This window comes from Pelodiscus sinensis, chromosome 3 (genome assembly GCF_049634645.1).
Source record: "Pelodiscus sinensis isolate JC-2024 chromosome 3, ASM4963464v1, whole genome shotgun sequence".
Taxonomy (NCBI): Eukaryota; Metazoa; Chordata; order Testudines; family Trionychidae; genus Pelodiscus; species Pelodiscus sinensis.
In genome coordinates this window covers 58,642,344-58,663,592 of record NC_134713.1, presented here as the reverse complement: position 1 = coordinate 58,663,592, position 21,249 = coordinate 58,642,344, and the positions used below count along the sequence as shown (strand labels likewise).

At 47.6% G+C, this 21,249-nt stretch overlaps 1 long non-coding RNA gene across 2 annotated transcripts; it reads right to left on the bottom strand.

Annotated features, from left to right (window-relative positions):
* Positions 1–793: 793 nt before the first annotated feature.
* LOC142827595 (uncharacterized) lies at positions 794–19,704 on the bottom strand. 2 transcript variants are annotated; one of them, XR_012902280.1, is made up of 5 exons: positions 19,353–19,704; positions 18,831–18,900; positions 3,426–3,570; positions 1,960–2,091; positions 794–1,309 (listed from the first exon to the last, which is right to left on the bottom strand). It is a non-coding gene; the product is annotated as an uncharacterized LOC142827595 (long non-coding RNA). The 2 variants fall into 2 exon arrangements; XR_012902279.1 differs by lacking the exon at positions 18,831–18,900 and having other exon boundaries at positions 796–1,309.
* Between the last annotated feature and the right edge of the window lie 1,545 nt (positions 19,705–21,249).

Below are 21,249 nucleotides of genomic sequence, written 5' to 3'. Positions count from 1 at the left end.
GAAGGCCATCAACACCATCCGCCTGTACAGTGTCATCAGCTTAAGCAACACGGACCCTATCGTCGCTGGCTTGGCCGACACGGGCTTCCCCAACTGCAGCGGGCTATTGATGGCACCCACATCCCACCACCAGGCATCTGTCTAGATCAACTGGAAAGGGTACTTTTTTATGGTCCTGCAGGCTGTTGTGGACCACCATGTATATCTATGTTGGGTGGCCAGGGAAGGTGCATGATGTCCTCTTCTTCTGCAACCTCCAGCATCTTCCAGAAGATGTATGCTATCACTTTTCCCCCCAACAGCACTATCATACACGGGGATGTGGACATGCCAATGTGCATTGTAGGGGATGTGGCCTACTCTCTGTTGCTCTCACTAATGAAATCCTACACTGGATCACACCAAGGAACACTTCAAATGCCAGGCTCAGCAGGGCCTGCATTGTGGTGGAGGGTGCCTTTGGGCATCTGAAGGTGCGGTTCTGTTGCCTCCTCACCTGGCTGGACGTCACGGAGTGGAACATCCCTCGAGTGGTGTGCTGTGTCCTTCACTATTTTTGTCCAGGGTGGGTAGTGGGGTGGAAACTGACAGGATCAGCAGGGCCTTCAAACAGCCATGAATGGCTGCCATCTGGCAGGCCCATCATGGAGCTTTGTGTATCTGGGAGGCCCTCAGGGAGAGTTTCTGAAAAGGACCCCAGTGACACTCTCCCCCGGGCATCCCCACTAGGGGCCTGTGCATTGCCCCTCTTTGCCTTTGCTCTCACACTCCTCCCTTGTCCTCCTCCCTTCTCTCCTGCAGAGACAGTAAACCATACTTTTTGTTTTGGAAAAAATACATTTTTTTTTATTTGGAGTAGAAGTAAGTGGGGAGGGACTGGGGAAATAACCTTGGAGATGGGAGGAGACGGCGGAAGGAGGAGAAGAGGCTCACAGGGCTGAGGGTGAGACTGGTGCCTGGCTATGGTAGTCGTACTGCCTCAGGTGCGAGGATCTTTGTAGCCATGGAAGGCAGGTAGAGGGAGAATCAGGAGGGGCAGGAGCACAGGCAGGTGTGGCAGCAGGAGCAGAAGCAGGCACCATGCTGGTGATGAGTGCTTGTACAGCAGTACAGATGGGGTAGCCCTGATCCAGCATCTTCCACCAGGTCTCTCACTGCAACTAGTTGTCCTCAGTCTCTGGTCCATGGTGTGCTGCAGAATTTACAGTGCAGAGATGTGCTCCCACTGGAATTCCTCCTGGGTTCTCTGGCACCAGAGGGTCACTCGGAGTTGGGAGGCTTCCACAGGTGGTGTCAACAGCTGGTCCAGCTGTGGAGAACAGAGAAGAGAGTCAATCATCCCTAGAGACACTGTGCCTGAAGCCTCACCCTCATCTGTGAGCCAAGACCAACAGTTCTTGGGTCAGACAAAGGTGACGTGCTTGGAGAAAGACCATCTGTGGCCTAGACAGTGGTCTTTTTCCTACAGGGACCCAGATGTGCAGAGGAGAGCTTCACTACCCCACATCCTGGGGAGAAGCAGGAATGGGAAGGTGCCAGCCAGACTGGGATCCTGCGGGCAGCAGGGAGGTAATGGGGAGGCTGGGCTTCTGGCAGTGGCAGCATCCCACAGAGAGAGGACTTGTATCTCTGCCTGTGGATGAGAGGGGGCAAGGTGTTGGTGTGGAGGTCTGAATGAGTGGCAGATGCTCCTGCACCTCGCTGCCCCATGCTGTGTGCAGCACGGCTGAGTGTGTGTGTGTGTCCATAACACCAGCCTCCTTCTAATGGTGGCTTGTGGTGGAAGCAATAGAACAAAGGTCCTCTTGTACAATGTCCTGGGGGGGGAGGGTGCCCCAGACTGGCATTCCACATGCACCCATGTGCACAGGCTGCTGGGTGATCCCCAGGAAGTGTGCTCCAGCCCCTCAATGCCCGCCACCTCCACCCTGTGTGCGTAGGGAAAGTAATGGCACTTACCTGATGTGCCTTCCCCAGCCTCGGACGATGCCTGGGAGACATCAAGGGCATGGGGTACCAGCTCCAGAGTGAGCATGGTGATGGCGCTGGTATCATCCACCTCTTCCTCTTCCTCCTCCACATCTCTGTCCCCTGGAAGGGCAACAACAGGTGTCTCCAGCCCTGAGTCCACTATAGCAAGAGGAGGGACTGACCCACCCCACAGGATGTAAGACAGGTCTGAATAGTAGAGGAAGATGTGGGATTCAGCCTTGGAGTAGGAGCTGGACTCCCTGGCCTTGGCATGGGCCTGGCAGAGCTCTTTAACCTTCATCTGCACTTGCTCCTGGGTGTAGACATGGTCCTTGGTGCCCAGGCTCTCAGCCATGTGGCCATAGACTTCAGTGTTCCTGCATCTGGTGTGGAGAGCTTGGAGGTTTGCCTCCTTGTCCCAGACCTCAATGAGGGCCATAATGTCTGTACCAGACACAGAAGGTGTGCATCTCTTCCGTGCTCTGGCAGGGTCCTCAGAGCCTGCTACCTGCTTTGCTAGAGCTGTGGAGGGCTTGGGTGGAGCACAGGAGTGGCCCATGGCAGCAGTGACAGCCAGGTAGGTTGCTTCAGTGTGGCAGAGGAAAAACAGGGCCTGCTGTCTGCCACAAGCCCTTTCCCCTGTGGCTGCAGATTTAAGAGCTGCAGGGGAAGGGGGACTACAATGTTTTGATGAGTGTGAATTAATGGGCTTCTGAGTAGATGCTCACAAAATTATTTTGGAATAATATCAGAGAGTTGAAAGAATGCAGAGGTTTTTCTGACAGTGGTAAACCTCTTTCTATGAGGAAGAAGCCTTTTTCCAAAAGAGATCTTTTGGAAAAAGGCATGTGTGGCTGGGGAAGAGGGTTTGTTTGGTTTTTTTTTTTTTTTTTTTTGAAAGAAGAGATCCCCAGGAAAAACCACAAGTGTCCTAGTGGCCACTCCATCCATAATAATCACAACTTAAATGCGAGATAGCGTCAAATCAATGTGGACACTATCTTTCGAAAATGAAGATCGCTTTTTCGGTGTGCTTTTGCTGTATGGACGCTCTCTTTCAAAAGAATTTTTTCCTGAAGTTCTCTTCTGGAAAAGCATCTTCCAAAAGAAGCTTGCAATCTAGATGTAGCCCTAGATAATATCCACAGTGAATCTTGCTATTTGGTCAGCATTCTCATCTTTGCTAAAACTCTACCTGAGCATTATACTGCTCTGGTTAAGGTACTAACCCAGCTCCAGCAAGCTGAAAAAATCTGAATGAAGCTAGAAAACGTTTTACAAAATATGCTGTAGAGTTTCAAGGGACTAATACTGTAGGTTACAGCTAGAACTGTGGCTTGGATGGAGAGGCAGATGGAAAGTTTTTGGAGAATGCCGAACAATGCTCTTAGCCACTATTCCTCCTGAAAACCAGTCTGCCACAATATTGAAAAAGCTGGAATATTTGAACTGACCTTAACTGATAGTAATAGATAAGGAGATATACAGTAATCCATCCTTGAGGTGAATCATGGTTGCAATGTCCTTGTCCTTGGGTTTATGGATGCAGCTTCCTAGCAACATTAAGGTGGTAGAAGGCATTTCTTGCTACTCTGTTACCTGGTTGTCAAAGAGCAGAATTAAATCTAGTTAATCTTAAGGTTCTAATTAAACTCTATTTTGACAGCGTGAAGGACTCAGTAATGGATAGTTCATCAAAGTTTTCCTTCTTATAATTAGTATCTATTTTAAAGTCTTTGTTATCTTCGCCTTTGACATTTCTTTCTTTCTGTGGCATGCTCTCTCTTACTACATTTCTCCATTTTCCAAAAAAGGACATCATATATTAAAAAAGGACCAATAGCTTACAGGTTGATGTAAGAGTTTAATGGACAATTTTCCAAAATTTCTTTGAAGATGAAGTATCACATAAATGCTACATATTACTATAATTTTTCAGTTGTGGGGGTAAAATATTCAAAAACACCTAAGGCACTAAACAATCTACATCCGATTTTCAAAATTGTGCCTGAGCTACCAAGAGATTTAGGCATCTTACTCCCACTGTTTTCAATGGAAGGAGCCACCTTATTACTCTTGGAGGATTTGAGCTGATGTAACCTTCAAAAATGGGATGTGGGCTCTTAAGTGAATTGAGCCTTTTAATGGACGATGTATTCCAATACCCTCCACAACTGTAGCATTGCTATCTTAAGTCTCAGGCCAAAAAATATTTTTATGAAAGAATGATTATGTAAATAAGCTTGTTTCACTTGTTTCCAGTGAAAGCTTTGTTATCTGGCACCTGAATATCTGAAAACTTGTTTAACCGGCATTGCTCCCAGCCACAACACCACTGCGTCTTCAGGTGTGCACCTGACTCCCACCATCCAGCCAGCACTGGGTGCGTCTAGACTGCCTCCTCGTTCTGTCGACAATAAATCGACAGAATGAGGCGGTTTTGTTGACAGCGGTAAACCTTGTTTTACGAGGAAGAATGCTTTTGTCAAAAGAGATCTGTCAAAAAAAAAGGTGTGTGTGGACGCAGGGAGCCAGTTTGTAAAAAAAAAAAAAAAAAAAAAGGCCGCCAGGAAGAAGCCCTGGTAGACAGTCTAGCCTTTACATGTAGAGCACCTCTGTGGTTCCTGGCCACAGCCTCTTAAAGGCACAGGCACCCAGACAGGCCTTGCTGTCCGGCAGCTAGCCAGAGCACCCATGCCAGCTGTGCTAGCCATGTCCCAGCCTCAAGGTTCCCCTGGCCCTTCTCGGGACAGAGAGGAGGATCCACCCAGGGGCACCAAAAGACACCTGATCAGGGCCAGAAATAAAAAACTTTCTGGAGCTCTGGTCCCAGGAAGAAGCCCTGCAGACACGCCACATGAATGCGGACATCTATGAACACCTGGCCCAGGCACTGACCACCAAAGGGCATCACCCCTGCACCATGGCACAAGTAAGGGCCAAAGTCAAAGAGCTGCGGCAGGGATATGCCAAGGCCCAGGACCAGAACTCCTGCTCCAGGGCAACCCCACAGAGCTGCCCTTACTACCAGGAGTTGGAACAGATCCTGGGAGGTGGGGAAGCCCAGACTCCACTGCATGTGGTGGAGTCCGGGTTACCCCACCACATCGTGGACTGACCCCTGAGGGAGGAAGACGAGGCAGGAAAGATGGGAGAACTGCACCAGGAGGAGGAGGATAAGGAAGAGGAGGCAGCAGGGACCCTCTCCCAGAAGCCAGTCCTCCAGACCCCAGAGGCCTCCCAGGCATCAGTGGACACCGGGGAGGAATCATAAGGTGAGTGCTTTGAGGAGTCAGCACACATGGGCGGGTTGGCAGTGTGGGGGGCCAACTAGTCCCATTGACACTGTGGGGCCCCTGTGAGGCTTTCAGGCCACTGCCCAACTCACACAGTGTCACATGTAACACCCCTGAGTCTCCTGTCCAAAGGAGAGCCCCTGACAGGCACGGCATGCCCTCGGGGACAGCTGGGGTGCACACAGACATTGATTGTCTCCTCCTCTTTTCCTCCACAGCCGGACCCTCTACCCAACAGGGGAGCACCACACCTGCCCCACCACCATCCCAGACCCGTGACATCCGCAGGCACTGGCATGTCTATACGGACCTGCTGAGGGAGCACGTAGTGGCCCTGCAGGACCTCAATAGGACCCTCCAGCAGAGGACAGAGGCAGAGGCTAAGTGGCACACCAGGCTGCTGGATGAGCTGGTCCAGATTTACTTTGTTTAGAAACAGTTGAACAGTAAAAAGAGAAAGTTTGTTTAACAGTTCACACATTTTCTTTACTGCTTGGCTGTGTCTACATTGGCATCCCTTTCCGGAAAAGGGATGCTAATGAGACACTTCGGAATTGCAAATCCGCAAGGGATTTAAATATCACCCGCAGCATTTGCATTTACATGGCTGCCGCTTTTTTCCGGCTCGGGGTTTTGCCAGAGAAAAGCGCCAGTGTAGACGCGATTTTCCAGAAAATAAGACCTTTTCCGGAAGATCCCTTATTCCTACTTTCAAGTAGGAATAAGGGATCTTCCGGAAAAGGGCTTATTTTCCGCAAGATCCCATTTAGACTGGCACTTTTCTCCAGCAAAATCCCATGCAAATGGGATGCGGGAGATATTTAAATCCCCCGCGGAATTTGCAATGCCGAAGTGTCTCATTAGCATCCCTTTTCCGGAAAGGGGTGCCAATGTAGACACAGCCCTAGGGTATGTCTATACTACAAAGTTAGTTCAAAATAACAGCAGTTATTTCGAATTAACTTCAATAGCATCTACACAACCAAACCGCTATTTCAAAATAAATTTAAAATAGTGGAGCACTTATTTCAAATTTGGTAAACCATATTCTATGAGGAATAACACTAAATTTGAAATAGATCATTCAAAATAAGTGCTGTGTAGACACTTATTTCGAAATAGGGGGCCTCCAGCCCTTCCCAGTTTCCCCTGGTGGCCACTCTGGGCACAACTAAGAAACTCCTCTCCTCTCCTCTAGCTCCGGGGCCCTTAAAAGGGTAGAGTCTGGCCACTGGGCATGTGTGAGAGCCAGGCCTGCCAGCAGCCACAGCCCCTCACTCAGTGGCCGCACAATGCCATCCAGTGGCCACCAGCTGTCCCCCGTCCAGTCCCCCAGCACCCAGGAGTCAGCCAGGGGCTGTAGATGGCGCACACCCTCAGGGACTAGTGCGGAGATCATGGACCTCCTTGAGGTTTGCGGGGAGGCCCCCAACGTCCATGATCTCTGTACTAGGTGGAGGAATGCAACCGTCTATTGCTGCATAGTGGCCACCATGGCCAGGAAAAGCCACAGGCAAACCTGGGAGCAGGTGAGCCTCAAAATTAAAGAGTTGCAGCAGGCATACACCAAGGCCACCAGGGATGGCGTCGCAGCAGGGGCTGACACCTGCCCCTACTTTCCCGCTCTCAACCAAATCCTGGGGGACAGGGTGGTCCGCACCAGCCAGGGAGACAGAGAGCCGGGAGCTGCAGGCCCTGACCCAGGTGCAGCATAGGAACCACCACCAGCTGTCCTGGCACCGGAGTCGGCAGGGTCATCCGGGGAGGCCATACCAGGTAAGTGCCAGCACTGTCTTCTACCCGGGAGGGAGGCGGAGAGGGAGACCAGGGATCGCGCGTGTGGGCCATGCCTCCCACGGATCACGCAGCCACCTGTGCATGTGCGAGCACGTGTCATGCCACCCTTGGGCTGGTGGCTCCAGCTGTGTGACACCCAGGAGCTGTGGCCCGATAGGCACATGCATGTGTGAAGAGACCTGACACGCTCCCGAACCCGGGGCGGTAACCCAGCAGGATGTTCTCCCTTCACATGCCCCCTCTACACAGAGGTAGGGGACATCTCCCCCCCACCTCGGCAACACTATACACGGCACAGGGGCATGGGTACAGTCTTGGGGCAGATCCCACTCCCGGGCAAAGCCGGACATGCCAACCATGGCCTCTGTGCAAGCACATCAGCTCTGACGGTTCAGAGCACGGTCACCCTCACCTCGCAGCGGGGCTGGGCATCATCCACTGCATCCCCAGGGAGAACTGGGGCCCTGCAAGACCAGACCCACATCATGGAGCAGCAGGTGCAGGAAGAATGGGAGTTCCGGCAGGAGCTGCTTGCTCAGGGTTGTGCCATCTGTCACCATCTGCCCCGTGCTGCTCCCACGCCTGCTGCTCCCCCAGATCCCCGATCTTCCTCCCACTCTCTCCCCCTCCCACCTCTTCCTCCTCAATCTCCATACCTCCCCATCTCAACCTCCACAGCCTCCTCCCCATCCCTCTGGGGATGCCGAAGTCCCCGCACCCGCCGTGCTAGGAGACATGTAGCCCGGCGAGACCCCCAACTGTAAGCCCTGAGCTTCCCCTCCCCCTTCTTCCCCTTGCTTTCCCCTTTCAGCTCCCTCCTCCCAGTTTTCCCCCTCCCCGCTGCCACCCTTTCTCCTGCCCTCTCCCGCCTCCTTTCCCCCCCGCCCCCCGCATTGTGTTAAATAAAGGCAGTTTCTCTTTTTGGAATAAGTGTAATTTATTTGACATCAGGAAGGGGGGGGGGCTAGGGAAGGGTAAGTGGAAGGACGAGAGGGAGGAATGGGGCACAAGCCCCTAGTGTGGCAGACCGGGGATATTGTTAGTGCTCCTCAGGGTGGAAACTTTCCAGAGGGCCCCCTGGATCCTGACAGACCCTCGATGGTCCTCCCAGATGGCAGTCTGCAGACAGTGCAGCCAGGCTGCTGGCAATGTGTCCACAAGATGCAGCAGAGTCCCTGGGGGCAGGTCTGGTTCCATGTTGCAGAGTGCCGTAGTGTCCTGAGTGAGGGCAAGCAGAGCACTCCGAGACACAAATGCTTTGCTGTCCCTCAGCGAGGTAGAAGAGCAAGCAAAGAAACCTGAGAACTGTCTGTCCAGGATGGGGGGTTGGGTCCCTTTAAGCACAGCCCTCAGATAGCCTGAGGCAGCAGCCCCACACACTAAGTCCAACCCTGATGCCTTGCCAGCACTGGTTCCGGCCAGACTTGCCTTTGATTCAGGGTCCACCCAATGTGGACGCACAATTTTGAATTAGAAAAATGCTATTTCAAATTACTTTTTGTGTCTATATGTGTTATTTTGAATTAGCTTAATTCGAATTAACTATTTTGAAATAAGTTAATTCAAAATAGCGCTGTAGTGTAGACATACCCCTAGTGTTTCTAATAAAACAAATTTCTGTTTAGAAAGAAAACTGGGTCATATATCTTCTGAATGGGAAGAGAGTGAGGGTTGGAGGGAAAGATACGGGTGGGCCAGGCCAACCCCCGCATGGGGGAGGCCCTGGGGAGGGTCAGTGGGCTACTTCTGAGAAACTCTCCCTCTGGGCCTCTCGTATTTGGACACCAGCCTGGTGAGCCTGGCGAATGGCAGCCATCCGGGGCTGCTGAAATTGCCTCTCCTTACCCTCAGGATCTGTCCCCCACCCTGGCAGGAAGGCCTCCCACTTCCTCTCCACTGTTGGTTCTCGGTTCGGTAAAATGGCAGGAGTCCCAGAGGCTTAAGGCCAAATACTCAGTGAAAATATCGAATGATGGCAAGACAACAAGTTTTAACAAAGAAGGAATGATTTATTAAATTGAACTTAAAATGAGCAATTATCCAATATTTGCCACAAAACAATTGAACCACAACAATTTTTACAACTCTACCTAAGTTACAGCTAAGTCAAATATATACACATTTCAAAAACTGTTTCTTTAAACACACTGGCTGTGTCTAGACTGCATCCCTTTTCCGTAAAAGGGATGCAAATTAGACACATCGCAATTGCAAATGAAGCAGGGATTTAAATCCCCCCCTTCATTTGCATAAACGATGACATTTGCCAACTCCCTCAGTACCCTCAGATGCATTAAGTCCGGACCCATGGATTTGTGTACGTTTAGCTTTTCTAAATAGTTCCAAACCTGTTCTTTACCTGCCACGGGCTGTCCATCTTCATCCCATCTTGCATCACTTAGCGCAGAAGTCCAGGAGCCGAGCTTGTCCATGAATACAGAGGCAAAGAAAGCATTGAGTACTTTAGCTTTCCCCACATCATCTGTCACTAGGTTACCTCCTTCACCCATTAGGGGCCGCACACCCTCTCTGATCACCTTCTTCTTGTTAACATGCCTGTAGAAACCTTTCACCTTCCTGATAACCCCCTGGCTTTCTCGAGCTATACATTTAAACCCCTCCCTGGTCATTTGTTCAAGTTTCCACTTTTTGTAAGCTTCCTTTTTGTGCTTAAGTTCACCAAGGATTTCCCCTGTAAGCCAATCCGGTCTCCTACCATGTTTGCCTCTCTTGCTACGCGTTGAGATGGTTTCTTTCTGTGCCTTCAATAAGGCTTCTTTATAATACTGCCAGCTGTCCTGGACTCCTTTCCCTTTCATGTTAGCATCCCAGGGGATTCTGCCCATCAGATCTCTGAGGGAGTCAAAATCTGCTTTTTTGAAGTCCAAGGTGTGTATTTTACTACTCTCTTTTCTTCCTTTGGTCAAGATCCTGAAATCTACCATCTCATGATCACTGCTTCCCAGGTTGTCACCCACCTCTGCTTCCCCTATTTTCTAACCTGTCTTTTTTAAACCTCTTAACAAACAGTGAGGGTAAATTAAATACTTATGAACTCAGCAACAACTACAGCACAAAGACATACAAGGAATCGGAGCATGCTTGAGATTCGTACACCCCTTTTTAGATTCGGTGGGTGGGAGGTGGCCTTTGGGTGATCAGTCCTAAGCCAGACTCAGATTCTGTCTTCCAATATTCGGGAGTCCTCCCTGAGCTTAGGGCTCAGGGGTTTTTATGTTATTGCCAATTACCATATTTAGTATTGTTTGTGCTCTGGGAGTGGCATGGGTGTGGGCTGAGTGCGGTGTGATGCCCATATATGGTGTTGAGTGCTGGACTCTGACAAGCTCCTTTTTATTGGTAGATAAGCCTTGTTGCTATCCATGTGATGTGGTGAGGTTTCTGATCTCGTGGTAGATCTCGGCTATGTGCGCGAGGCCTGGCCAAGAGAACCCATACTTGACATCCACCAGGTTATGGAGGGCGCCACTTGCGGCCACCACCTCTGGGATGTTGCATTCGCCCATCTTCAGACGTGTGAGGAGGCAATGGAACCTCCCTTTCAGCCGGCTGAAGGTGCATTCCTCCTGGATGCGAGCCTGGCTAAGATGCGTGTTGAAAAGCCAGTCCCACCAGTCCAAACTTGTCTCATGCCTCCAAATCTGCCTGTCCCCAAAAAAGTTTTGGGGCAAGGACAGAGCTCCTGCATCCTGGAGGAGGGTCTCTGGTGCAGTCTGGGTCCATATGGGGCAGGAGCTTTATGACAGAGTGATGAAGATGTAGCAGAAGCTACATCATGGCAGGATGGGGCCATCCCCTGCCCAGGGGCAGCTCAGGCTCCATGGCCAAAAAGAGTGAAAAGCAGAAAAAAAAAAAAAAAAAAAAACCAGAAAATAAACTGCTCTGGTGTCCGAGAAAGCAAGGCAACCAGAGAAAGCACTCAGCAGCTTTGTTTTTCCTCTAGGAGGTAGGCAAGCCAGAAGCAGGAGCAGAGCAACAGCTGTCCACGGTACCCCTTTAAACACACGTCTCTGTAAAGGGCATTCAGCAGCACCTGGAAATAAAGGCTGCCCACATACCCTGCCAGAAGCACTTCCGGGTGCCTTCTTTTTTCAAAAAGCGGATTGGTTTTTCAATTCACATAATGTAATCTAGACGATCTTTTTCTACACAGGCTTTTTCGAAAGATACTGCTGACAAAGCCGCTGTCGAAAAAGGTGTGCAGTCTAGATGTAGCCATTGTGGGGCTTCTAACAGCCAGGACTACCAATTGCCATCATTCATCAGGCACCTCCTACCCCGTCTGCATGCCTCGAGCTGCCTAAACAACTGGCCTGCTTATCAACTTGCTCAGGATGGCTCTGTGGCTCGGGGGAAAGGGGAAGGGTCATGAGGAATTCCCAAGGTGATGGGGTTGGTTGCTGCAGTTTCCTCCAAGTAGGGGACAATGACAGAGTAATAATCTAGAATATCCAGCACATTCAATTAACCGGCAACGCCCATTCCCCATGGGAGCCGGATAAGAAAGGTTTCACTGTATCAAGATACATATCAGTCTGGTGATTAGGGTTCTGTGTAACAATACATGGAGGCCAGGTTCAGTACTGATTTTGATCATGTAGTGTTTAACATCTGCTATTTCTTTATTTTTTTCCACAGCCTGAAGGAAGTATTCAGGTTCTCCCCATAACCCAGCACCAATGAAACTTCTATTTGTTCATAATATTTATGAATAGCGACTGAACTGTTTAATTTTTCTTTGAACACATTATTTGCCATCATTTTTCTTTTATTGTTGTATAAATATGCGTATGCTTTAGGATTTCTGCATCTTATGTACTTTGTCAACTCAATATGTTAGTAATTATATCATGAGGAGAGAAACTTCTGTGACCAAACAGCCAACATCCTGTTTGGAAAGTGAAATCTTACATAGGTATGACTTAACTAGGCAAATGAGGACATATTTTTATGTGTTTCTAAAAATGCACCCAAAATTTTTCCATATGCCCTAGTTTGTGCGCCAAAACCAAATCCAAAATCTCCTTTTCTGGATTATATATAGAATATATTTGCTTGTATCAATGGGAAGACCATGCACTATGGGATTTTTGCTGCATGCAAATACTATAAATGACACCAAAAATTTCCCAGGTATTGATTATAGTTTATTTGCTACAAAAGTCATACGTTACTATTGTCAGAGAGAGCCAAAAGGTCCTTTTGAGCAGTCACCAGACAGCTGGGAGGGAACTCAGCTGCTGATGCTGTACCTTGGGGTATGTCTACACTACCCTCCTAATTCGAAATAGGAGGGTAATGTAGTCATACCGCAATTGCAAATGAAGCCCGGGATTTGAATTTCCCGGGCTTCATTTACATAAAGCCAGCCGGCGCCATTTGCATAAAGCCGGCCGGCGCCTCGTGGAATGAGGAGTACAGTTAGTTCGGATTAGGAAGCCTAATCCGAACTAGCTACTCCGTGCTGCGTGTAGGCACGCGGCACGGGGTTCGAACTGCCGGCATTTAAAAATGGCGCCGGCCGGCTTTATGCAAATGAAGCCCGGGAAATTCAAATCCCGGGCTTCATTTGCAATTGCGGTATGACTACATTACCCTCCTATTTCAAATTAGGAGGGTAGTGTAGACATACCCTTGGTGTTTATAGAATCATAGAATACTAGGACTGGAAGGCACCTCAAGAGGTCATAGAGTCCAGTCCCCTACCCCTATGGCAGGACCCAGTACTGTCTAGACCATCCTTGATAGACATTTCTAACCTGCTCTTAAATATCTCCATTGATGGAGATTCCACAACCTCCCTAGGCAATTTATTCCAGTGTTTAACCACCCTGACAGTTAGGAAGTTTTTCCTAATGTCCAACCTAAACCTCCCTTGCTGCAGTTTAAGCCAATTGCTTCTTGTTCTTTCCTCAGAGGCCAAGTTGAACAAGTTTTCTCCCACCTCCTTGTGACACCCTTTTACATACTAGAAAACTGCTATCATGTCTCCCCTCAATCTTCTCTTTTCCAAATTAAAAAAGCCCAGTTCTTTCAGTCTTCCTTCATAGGTCATGTTCTCAAGACCTTTAATCATTTTTGTTGTTCTTCTCTGGACCTTCTCCAATTTCTCCACATCTTTCTTGAAATGTGGTGCCCAGAACTGGACACAATACTCCAACTGAGGCCTAATAAGTGCAGAGTATTGAGGAAGAATAACTTCTCATGTTTTACTCACAACACACCTGTTAATGCATCCTAGAATCATGTTTGCTTTTTTTGCAAAAGTGTCACACTGTTAATTCATATTTAGCTTGTGGTCCACTATAACCCTTAAATCCCTTTCAGTCATACTCCTTCCTAGACAATCATTTCCCATTCTGTATGTGTGAAACTGATTGTTCCTTCCTAAGTGGAGCACTTTGCATTTGTCCTTATTAAACTTCATCCTGTTTACCTCAGACCATTTCTCCAATTTGTCCAGATTATTTTGAATGATGACCCTGTCCTCCAAAGCAGTTGCAACCCCTCTCAGCTTGATATCATCTGCAAACTTACTAAGCGTACTCTATGCCGATATTTAAATTGTTGATGAAGATATTGAACAGAACCGGTCCCAAAACAGACCCCTGCGGAACCACACTTGTTATACCTTTCCAGACGGATTGTGAACCATTGATAACTACTCTCTGAGAACAGTTATCCAGCCAGTTATGCACCCACCTTATAGTAGCCCCATCTAAGTTGTATTTCCCTAATTTATGATAAGAATATCATGCATGACCGTATCAAATGCCTCACTAAAGTCTAGGTATACTACGTCCACCGCTTCTCCCTTATCCAAGACTCATTATCCTTTCAAAGAAAGCTATCAGATTGGTTTGATATGATTTGTTCTTTACAGATCCATACTGGCTGTTACCTATCACCTTATTATCTTCCAAGTGTTTGCAGATTATTTCCTTAATTACTCCATTATCTTTCCTGGCACAGAAGTTAAACTGACTGGTCTCTAGTTTCCTGGGTTGTTCTTATTTCCCTTGTTATAGTCTTTTGGACTCTCTCCTGTCTTCCTTGATTTTTCAAAAGTGATAGCTAAAGTCTCAGGTACCTCTCTATCAGCTCCTTAAGTATTCTAGGATGCATTTCATCAGGCCCTGGTGACTTGCAGACATCTAACTTTTCTAAGTGATTTTTAACTTGTTCTTTTTTTATTTTATCTTCTAAACCTACCCCCTTTCTACTTGCATTCACTATGTTAGGCATTACTTCATCAGACTTCTCGGTGAAAACCGAAACAAAGAAGTCATTAAGCACCTCTGCCATTTCCAAGTTTCCTGTTACTGTTTCTCCCTCCTCACTGAGCAATGGGCCTATCCTGTCCATGGTCTTCCTCTTGCTTCTAATATATTTATAGAATATCTCCTTTTTGCCTTTATGCCTGGAGCTAGTTTGAGCTCATTTTGTGCCTTTGTCTTTCTAATATTCCTGTACTGTTTGCCTATATTCATCCATTGCAATTTGTCCTACTTTCCATTTTTTGTGTGACTTTTTTTATTTTGAGATCATGCAAGATCTCCTGGTTAAGCCAAGATGTTTTTTGCCATATTTTCTATCTTTCCTATGCAATGAAATAGCTTGTTTTTGAGCCCTTAATTATGTCCCTTTAAAAACTGCCAACTCTTTTCAGTTGTTTTACCCCTCAGTCTTGCCTTCCATGGGACCTTACCTACCAGCTCTCTGAGCTTACCAAAATCTGCCTTCCTGAAATCCATAGTCTCTAATTTGCTGTTCTCCCTTCTACCATGCCTTAGAATCAAGAACTCCATGATTTCATGATCACTTTCACCCAAGCTACCTTCCACTTTCAAATTCTCAACCAGTTCCTCCCTATTTGTTAAAATCTAGAACAGCTTCTCCCCTCCCCCCCGTAGCTTTTTCAACCTTCTGAAATAAAAAGTTGTCTTCAATGAAGTCCAAGAACTTATTGGATAGTTTGTGCCCTGCTGTGTTAATTTCCCAACATATATCTGGATAGTTGGAGTCTCCCATCACCACCAAATCCTGCGCTTTGGATGATTTTGTTAGTTGTTTAAAAAAAGCCTCATCCACCTCTTCTGCCTGGGTAGGTGGCCTAGCATGACATCACCCTTGTTTTTTACCCCTTTTAACCTAACCCAGGGTATGTCTACACTACCCTCCTAGTTCGAACTAGGAGGGTAATGTAGGCATACCACACTTGCAAATGAAGCCCGGGATTTGAATTTCCCGGGCTTCATTTGCATAAGCGGGGAGCCGCCATTTTTAAAACCCCGCTGGTTCGAACCCCGTGCAGCGCGGCTACACGGGGCTCGAACTAGGTAGTTCGGACTAGGCTTCCTATTCCGAACTACCGGTACATCTCATGGAAGCCTAGTCTGAACTACCTAGTTCGAGCCCCGTGTAGCCGCGCTGCACGGGGTTCGAACCAGCGGGGTTTTAAAAATGGCGGCTCCCCACTTATGCAAATGAAGCCCGGGAAATTCAAATCCTGGGCTTCATTTGCAAGTGCGGTATGCCTACATTACCCCCCTAGTTCGAACTAGCGGGGTAGTGTAGACATACCCCCAGAGACTCTCAACATGTCTGTCTCCACCTCAGCCAAAGTGTGTACATTTTTAATATATAAGGCAACACCTCCTCCCTTTTTTCCCACCTGTCCTTTGAGTAAACTGTACCCTTCTATACCAATATTCCAATCATGTGTATTATCCCACCAAGTCTTGGTGATGCCAGCGATGTCATAGTTCTATTTATTTATTAGCACTTCCAGTTCTTCCTGCTTATTACCCATACTTCTTGCATTTGTATATAAGCATCTACGATACTGATTTGATCTTGCCTCCCATCCCTCCTTTCTCTTTGCTATTATAGCCCACACTCCCTCCCATTTCCGACCCATCTCCCAAGACTCCATGTTCTTCACTTATCCGTGGGCTTTGGTTACCTGTCCCCGTCAAACCTAGTTTAAAACCCTCCTCATTAGGTTAGCCAGTCTGTATCCAAATATGGTCTTTCCCTTCCTTGAAAGATGAAGGTCATCCCTGCTTAGCAGTCCTTCCAGGAATAGCATCCCGTGGTCGAGGAAGCCAAAGCCCTCCTGGAGACACCATCATCACAGCCAGGCATTCACCTGCAGGATGCGCCTGTCTCTGCCTGTGCCCCTATCTTTGCTATGTCTCTGGGCAGCTATTATCTGGCTGCTTCCCCAACCCATGGTATATTTTAGTGAAGAAACACACAACACATTTCCTGTAATTACATATGCACTGATGATATACATATACAAATAGAGAAATAACTTTTGGCAGATTGTAACCTTTCCCCTGATACCTCACGTGACATTGCTTCATAAGAAATATCACAATATATGCAGATGAATAATATGGGAATTGCTGGGTGTTCTCCCAAAGAATAGAATGTTACACATACTGCAGAATGATAAAAAAACACTATAATAAACAGTTAATAATAATAAACGGCAATTACTTTTTTAAAATCTAGACTGAATTTCTGACATTATCATAGAATCATAGGACTGGAAGGGACCTCGAGAGGTCATCGAGTCCAGCCCCCCGCCTTCAAGGCAAGACCAAGCTCCGTCTACACCATCCCTGACAGATGTCTATCTAACCTGTTCTTAAATATCTCCAGAGAGGGAACAAAATACAGGACTATGTAGCACTTTAAAGACTAACAAGATGGTTTATTAGATGATGAACTTTCGTGGGCCAGACCCACTTCCTCAGATCAAATAATGGAAGAAAATAGTCACAACCATATATACCAAAGGATACAATTTTAAAAAATGAACACACATGAGAAGGACAAATCACATTTCAGAACAGAAGGGGGATGTGGGGGGGGAAGGAAGGTGAATGCCAGTGAGTTAATGATATTAGAGGTGGGGAAGGGGAAATGTCTGTGAGTTAATAGTATTAGAGGTGATAATTGGGGAAGCTATCTTTGTAATGTGTAAGATAGCCTGGGTCTTTGTTAAGTCCGGTGCGGAGAGTGTCGAATTTTAGCATGAATGCCAGTTCAGAGGATTCCCTTTCAAGTGCAGATTTGAATGTCTTCTGAAGTAGGATGCAGGTTAGCAGGTCATTAAGACTGTGTCCTTTCTGGTTGAAATGACAAGCAACTGTTTTTTCTTTGTGATCCTCCCTCTCCAGAGAGGGAGATTCCACCACCTCCCTTGGCAATTTATTCCAATATTTGACCACCCTGACAGTTAGGAATTTTTTCCTAATGTCCAATCTAAACCTCCCCTGCTGCACTTTAAGCCCATTACTCCTTGTCCTGTCCTCAGTAACCAAGAGGAACAAATTTTCTCCTTCCTCCTTGTGACACCCTTTTAGATATTTGAAAACCGCTATCATGTCCCCCCTTAATCTTCTTTTTTCCAAACTAAAGTCAAGAGCAAAACTCTCAGGCCTGGTTTATGCTAAAAGGAAATGTCAAATCAGGATAAGTATCTGGAGTCATTGTATCTTGTTTTGAGTTTCCCTGTGGTACCCACAGCAGGAGGCCATAGGAGCAAATGCTCCCATCAGCTTTCCTTACCCCTCACAGAAGCAAGAGTAACAGATGCTAATGGGGATGCCATCTGAGTTCAATTTAACAAATCTTACCTAACAAATATTTCTCCAACAGGTTCTTTAAAACCTCCAATGATGGGGATTCCATAACCTCCATGGGAAGTCTATTCAGGAGCTTAACTACCCATATAGTTAGAAAGTTATTCCTAACTGTCAATCCCTTGCTGTCAATCCCTTGCTGTCAACTAAACTGATTACATCTAGTCATGCCTTCAGTGAACATTGGGAACAATCCTCTTTAAAATGGACCCTAAATTCATTTGACGATTGTTAATTGTGTTAGAGTAGCATTTCAATGCATTTTCTCCCCATATCCATTATAACTCATATTTTTAGAAGGGAAGGGATGAGGAATTTATTAGTCATGATATTTCATTTGGACTTAATTTTAACAGACAGGAGCTGATACTCCACATTGTTCTTTTGGTTTTATGTTGCTTTAATGCCTCCAAAAGGAAACCCACATCTTAAAAAATATTTGTATGTAATCCTTCCAAAAACTAATGTGTTTGAGCATTAATAATAGGTTAAATATTAGACTGATTAATTTTGCTACACAACTTTGATCCTCTGAAAACACCATCTAATCTCAAGACACCTGATTTTTCTTAATTCATTCTTTAGATACAAATTTTGAAAATAGAGCCTCATCAGGATCATCGATGGTATGTTTACACAGCAGCATTATTTCCAAGTAATTCACGTTCTTTTGAAATAATGGGCATCTACACAGCAAGCCTGATATTTTGAAATAATGGGTTTCTTACTCCAATTTCTGTAACCCTCATTTCACGAGGAGTAAGGGATGTCAAAGGATGAGTTTTCTTCCTTCAACTTCCTGCAGTGAAGACAGCGCCAAATGATGAGTTAAGGTACTTCGACTTCAGCTACGCAATTAACATAGCTGAAGTTGCATATCTTAATTTGACTTTAGCCCACAGTATAGACATACTGTGACAGTTTATCACTGATTTTTCCTAGGTTTTTTTTTGTTTTACTTTATTGGCAATACTCCCTTTCTCCCTGTACTCAGCAACAGCATACAGATATCAAAACTCCTGTTTCTTAGCTACTGATATCTTCGTACACATTCCCCCACATGCATATCTCTCCATCAAGGACTCACAAGTTGTGGTGGAGTATTCATTGCTCATGGGCTCTCCCCTAAGTTATCTTTTCTTCAATTCAATGCCCACCTAGGAGAGATTAAAATGTTGCTCAGCTGATTAGGAGCGTGCTCACAAATGCTCACAGTCAGCAGCATGTGTTTCTACTGGTGGTCCACATCTGGACATGCCCCTTGTCAGGGGGTTCACACCCCAGTGTGCCTCAGTGCCCCCTGACTGTCCTCATATAGCCCCTCTCAGGGAAAGTTACAGTCTGTACGGGTTACTCATCATCGGCAACAATGTCGTATATAGCTGGCCCTTTAAGCAAGACCAAGTCCACAAAGCAGTTTATAACTGCTGTAGCGGGGCGCACCCCAGGTAGGGAGACCCGGGCCCACCCTACTCCACCGGGTCCCAGCCCAGGGCCCTGTGAGTGACTTGGTACCGGGTCACTCCCTCGGCGGCCGTCCAGCCGAAACGCACTGAGGTTCTCGGGCCGGGAGGGGCGACTCCCGCTCCTGCCCTGGGCAACTTCCTACCTGGATCCCCGGGGTTTCCTTCCCTGGACTTGCCCGGCTGGCTGCGATCTCCAGGCCAGCGTCCCCTCAACAGGCAGTCTCCAGTTGCCACCAACTTGCTTCCGCCTTCCTCCGGCCTCTCCTGGGGTCCCTGGCAACCGCTGAGGGAGAGCTCCCAGCTCCCGTCCCTCTCCTTCGGCTGTCTCCCTCCAAGGAGCTCCTGCTTCCCCTGCTGTCAGCCCTCCACTGGCCTTCCTAAGCAACCTGTGCTTCTCTATTTATACAGGCCAACTGGGCTCTCACTCCCCTAATGGGTTCAGCTGGTTTCCACAAGCCAACTGGGCTGCCCTAGATAGTTGCCAGCTGGGCTCTCACTGGCCCTAAACCACTCCAGCTGGCCTCTTTCTGTCTAGCCCAGGCTCCGGGCCTGAGTCCTGGTCTTAAAGGGCCAGTGCAGGGCAAGCGCCCTGTCACACCCCTGTACATATAGCAAAATGTATTCCATACACAGAGGCTACGTCTAGACTGGCATGATTTTCCGGAAATGCTTTTAATGGAAAAGTTTTCCATTAAAAGCATTTTCAGAAAAGAGCTTCTAGATTGACACAGACACTTTTCCGCAAAAGCACTTTTTGCAGAAAAGCGTCTGTGGCCAATCTACACATGCTTTGTGCAAAAAAGCCCCAATCGCCATTTTCGCGATCGGGGCTTTTTTGCACAAAACAAATCTCAGCTGTCTACACTGGCCCTTTTGCACAAAAGTTTTGCGCAAAAGGGACTTTTGCCTGAATGGGAGCAGCATAGATTTTCCGCAAAAAGCACTGATTTCTTACAGTAGGAAGTCAGGGAATGTCTACACTACAAAGTTAATTCGAACTAACATCTAACATCTGTTAGTTCGAATTAACTTTGATAGGCGCTACACATACAAACCGCTAGTTCGAACTTAATTCGAACTAAGGGAGCGCTTAGTTCGAACTAGGTAATCCTCATTCCATGAGGATTAAGCATAGTTCAAATTTACTAGTTCGAATTAAGGGCTGTGTAGACCCTTAATTTGAACTAGTGGGAGGCTAGCCCTCCCCAGGTTTCCCTGGTGGCCACTCTGGCCAACACCAGGGACACTCTACTGCCCCCCTCCCAGCCCCGGAGCCCTGAAAGGGGCACGGGCTGGCTACGGTGCCCGTTCCAGGTGCAAGCCTGCCAGCACCCAGCCAGCACACCCTGCACCTGGCACGGCTTAAGCCAGCCACCCGCTGCCACCCAGCCCTCCCCCTCTTCCCGGGACCAAACTGGCACCTCCCGGGAGCCTGCCCAGGTCCGCAAGAGGCGGGCGCCCACCTGGTCTAGTGCAGACATCGTGGACCTCATCCATGACCTCTGCACTAGGCACAGGAAAGTGGCCGTCTAGGGCAGGAGAGCTGCCAGCCTGGCCATCCAGGAGCAGGTGTGCATGAAAATCAAGGTGGTCCACTGAGACCCCCGACCCTGAGCCCTGAGCTTAGAATGGCCATACTGGGTCAGACCAAAGGTCCATCTAGCCCAGTAGCCTGTCTGCCGACAGTGGCCAATACTAGGGACCCTGGAGGGGATGGACCGAAGACAATGACCAAGCCATTTGTCTCGTGCCATCCATCTCCAGCCTTCCACAAACAGAGGCCAGGGACACCATTTCTACCCCCTGGCTAATACCACTCCATGGACCCAACCTCCATGACTTTATCTCACTTCTCTTTAAACTCTGTTATAGTTCTAGCCTTCACAGCCTCCTGCAGCAAGGAGATCCACAGGTTGACTATTTGCTTTATGAAGAAGAACTTTCTGTTTTTAGTTTGAAGCCTGCTACCCATTCATTTCATTTGGTGTCCTTTAGTCCTTCTATTATGGGAACTAATGAAGAACTTTTCTTTATGCACCC